Genomic DNA, 3,988 nt, shown 5'->3' with positions numbered 1-3,988 from the left:
GCAATATTGGAAAATAATAGCTAGCCAAAAGAACAAATCAAACTCAAAAAAAGTAATAATACTCCTACACATGATATTTTGTTCTCGATGAACCACATAATTTTTTAAATGATTTTTTCAATGATCCAACTATATGGATGATAAGATATATCGGTTTTAGTAATACGAAAAATTTACAAAAAAAAATTAAGTTGATCTTACATGTCATGAATAGAAAAATTTAGGAAAACTCTACACCAAAAGTGGCCTTCTGTATCATTCCACAAACGTTGCAACAAGCCAAATAAATGTTGGAACAGACCAAAAATTTTCTACGGCAACATTTTTTTGATGTTAGTATTTTTGGCGTTGCCTTAAGCTTCAAAGGCAACATTTTCATATCAAGGGCAACACCAAAAATTATGTTGCAAAAAGCAATGACATGGCAAAAAAAATGGGGTCAAACTGACACGTGGACTGCCACATGGCACTTTGCAACGTGACAAATGTGGGGCCCACTGACATGTGGGATACTGACAGGTAGGGCCCACTGATATGTGGGGCCCACTGATATGTGGGGCCCACTGACATGTGGGTCCTGCTTGACACATGGCCCTTTTGCAACAATTTTTAGTACCTATTTGCAACATTTTTAATACCTATTGCAACACAGTAACAATGGACAAAATTTGAAATATACTTTCTGCATACATTAAATCCCAGTTCTATATAGAACTTTTTTCCAATCAAAGTCAGCAGAATCACAATATAATATCACCAGTACTGATGAACTAATCTACTAATCTACAAACATTACAAGTCTATTATACACGAATCACAATTAACTTAACTAATTAATCTGGAAGCTACTTTAGCAACACGGAAAAGAGAGAGCACATATTTCAGATTCTTCAGCTGTGCTAACAAATTTGACGTCCATTTGACTCATTTCTGTAGAATCTTGTTACTGCTCTGCCACGAACCAGCTGGTTAGTAAGATCTATATCCCCTTGGCTTTTATTAGTCACAACTCTCATCCTTTCCTTTTCTAATGCAATACTCTCTTTCAGGTCCGCTGTCAAACTAAGCGACTCAATGATAATTGATAGATTATCAGAATCAGGATCCAATCCACGCTGAATTCCTGCTTACAATGCTGAAATTGATTACCGACATTAGTTACTGACTTGATTAGCTATGTTGTATGACATAAATCAATAATACGCAAACTATAGGAACTATCGGAAAAAAATAGTTAGGTGAATGACTGTAAAAAAACTAATCAGGATTCTAATATTCAAATATTGCAAAAGGTCACAATCTAAAGTAATCAGGATTCCGAGACAAATTGATCTATTTATGCTAATAAAGTAACTTGCTTAGCAAATTCTCTATTCGCAAGATAAATGAAATATAATGGATGTTATTATGCAGTCACTCTGCCTAATTTGAACTTGTCATTTTGTTGCTTGTAATATAATTATGGAATTGATGTACTTAGTTATATATTATTAATATTACAATTTGTCTTGCAATTATATCTATATATTAATTATTTAAATATACTTGAATTTATTTTCTGACTTTTTGAACCGAGTAATTGGTTTTACTGGCTATGCCCCTGTTGGCACGGACAAACCAACCTACTGTACTGGTTATACTTACCCCATCCAGTAAAATATTTAAGGCTTTGAAGTCTCTATATATTATCTTTTTTTCTGCTGCGTGTAAGAATGTTAGACCTCTAGCAGCTCCAATCAAAATCTTTAAGCGTATTTCCCATGGAAGTGGCATCACAGAGCATCCTCCTGCTTAGTATAGAAGACAATGAGATTGTCAGACTCTGGTTAAAGACACAAAGGCCGACTTACTACTGCCTTTCTTGTAGTATAGAAGACAATGAGATTGTCCCACCAGTTTAACAAGATTTGGATGAGAAAGGTGTGAAAACAATACTCATGCTTTATTCATAGAAGTATTACATCACATAAATTTCACGTATGTATTCAGCTAAGATAAGAAATGATTAAGCAACTCAGAATAAAGACATGTAAATAATGCAGAAATAAAAACCCAAAAGATTTGACCATTTTTAAAAAAACTGCTCAAGATTTACCAAGTAAATCAGACCACATGAAAAAAAACACTATCATCCGAAGCAAGAGAATCCATCTGGATTTGGTCTATTTTACCTTTTTATCAACTACAATATTTTACTTCAGGGATACAATACTTCTTCAGAAATTTGACATCTCCCTTTAAGTAAAGTTCACTATGAGTATGATATACACATGTCCAGACATGTGCTTTTACAGATATAATAATATATGAATAAAATTAAGGGCAAAAGTTGCTAATTAATGTTAGAAATGCAGTCCTTATCCACTTTATATATAAAAACAAATATTACATTTATTTATTTTTTAAGGGTACAAATATTATATAAGTGCACCCAAGATTACAAATCGACAGAATGTGAATATCTACCCAACTTCTAATAAGAACGTAAGACTTACTTTATAGTAAGCATTGAGGATTGGCCTGACAACTTCTTGAACCTCGTCCCTAAATTCTGGCAACGAGAAAGATCTAACAGGAAATTGCATATTATGACTATTAGTGGGCTGGACAAGATCAGTACTAGATACTCCCTCCGCCTCATTTTAATTAATTTTCACCTTTTGTCACCTTAATATGTGTATCGGAGAGTCAAACATCAGTTAAGATGGGACAGAGGGAGTATAATGTAGTAACAAAAACAAGAATGTAATCATACGGATCTCGACGACGTATTTCTTTAACTGATATTCCAGCAGCTGTTTCCCCAAAGATGCTCTCGTTGATACTGTTGCAGAAGTGGAAGAAGTGATTTAACTTGCAATCTTTAGTTCTGCCTAAGTGAACACCTTCAAATTAGGAGTTGGCAATATCTGACCACTAGGACACACCTCTGACCCTCCACTTGATGCCGAGAACTGGCTATTCCCAGAAACATTGCTGCCTCCTCAAGATGTTGTGTTGCTGATTGTCTGTGATATACCTCCTAAAATATAAAATTTACAGCAAATCAAGAAAAATCCACGGAATCTAATCATCATCAACTAGAATCTAATGAACAAAGTTGATTACATATTAACATGTTGTAATTCATAATCTTAAATTGTTATAACACTTCCAAATATGATCAAGATCAACACCAAAGTAAAAAAGACAGAGACTTTACAACTAAACAAGAGTTACATAATTATGAGATTGTTATAAGAATCATCAGACATGTATGGATTAGCCAAAAGAAAGTCAGAGAGAATAACTGTGTGGTACCTGAGCTGATGTGGCTTGTGGAATATGGAGTCTGATTAACAGAAGAAGAAGCAGAAGAAACACAACAATTACCCATATTTAATCTTGATTCTTGATGTTGGCTAATTAAAATTATATGTAGAACCAGATGTGATCAAGTTCTAATTTTTCACTTGATTTTGATGAAGGCCTGCAGAAGCTATAGGATGGTACATAAGGTGAATATATACTATACACGTATAACTAAAGTCAGATCAAAGTGTCTTGTTTGCGAAACCAAGTATATTAACGGTGATCAAACCAAGAATTGAATTCCAGAGTAAGGTGAAAGGTATCATCAATCGACGTTCCTCTAGTAGTTGGATGGGGGAAGATTGTAGAAAAGTAAAGTAAGAAACATGTAGAACACCAAAGGTGAGATTACAATTACCTAAACCTCTTTATAATCCTGGAATTAAACCACAATTCAAATTACCACAAAAACACAATCATCAATACAAAAAAATAACAAAATGACACCTCAAAAAGAACCTTGCTTCTGGTTAATCTTGCTTCGTCTCCGCTGCTCCGTCTCCGAATGCTTAGACCTGTAGTCTTAGAGTCCGCATCGCTCATCGGAGCAACATCTCTCATTTCCTTTAAAGTACTCTCTATTAACACGGTAGCGTTTCGGTCTCCAGATTTTCCATTTGAGCTACTAGAATTCGCT

General features: G+C 34.4%; 1 long non-coding RNA gene across 2 annotated transcripts; it reads right to left on the bottom strand.

Moving 5' to 3' along the window:
- Nucleotides 1-687: 687 nt before the first annotated feature.
- Nucleotides 688-3,484, bottom strand: LOC141702522 (uncharacterized). Of its 2 annotated transcripts, XR_012567165.1 has the most exons (5): nucleotides 3,301-3,484; nucleotides 2,756-3,022; nucleotides 2,496-2,568; nucleotides 1,645-1,787; nucleotides 688-1,135 (listed from the first exon to the last, which is right to left on the bottom strand). It is a non-coding gene; the product is annotated as an uncharacterized LOC141702522 (long non-coding RNA). The 2 variants fall into 2 exon arrangements; XR_012567166.1 differs by lacking the exons at nucleotides 688-1,135; nucleotides 1,645-1,787 and adding an exon at nucleotides 2,193-2,235.
- Between the last annotated feature and the right edge of the window lie 504 nt (nucleotides 3,485-3,988).

This window comes from Apium graveolens, unplaced genomic scaffold (genome assembly GCF_009905375.1).
Source record: "Apium graveolens cultivar Ventura unplaced genomic scaffold, ASM990537v1 ctg5264, whole genome shotgun sequence".
NCBI classification, from domain to species: domain Eukaryota; kingdom Viridiplantae; phylum Streptophyta; class Magnoliopsida; order Apiales; family Apiaceae; genus Apium; species Apium graveolens.
The sequence above is the reverse complement of the archived record's forward strand: the minus strand, read 5'-3'. Positions and strand labels throughout refer to the sequence as shown.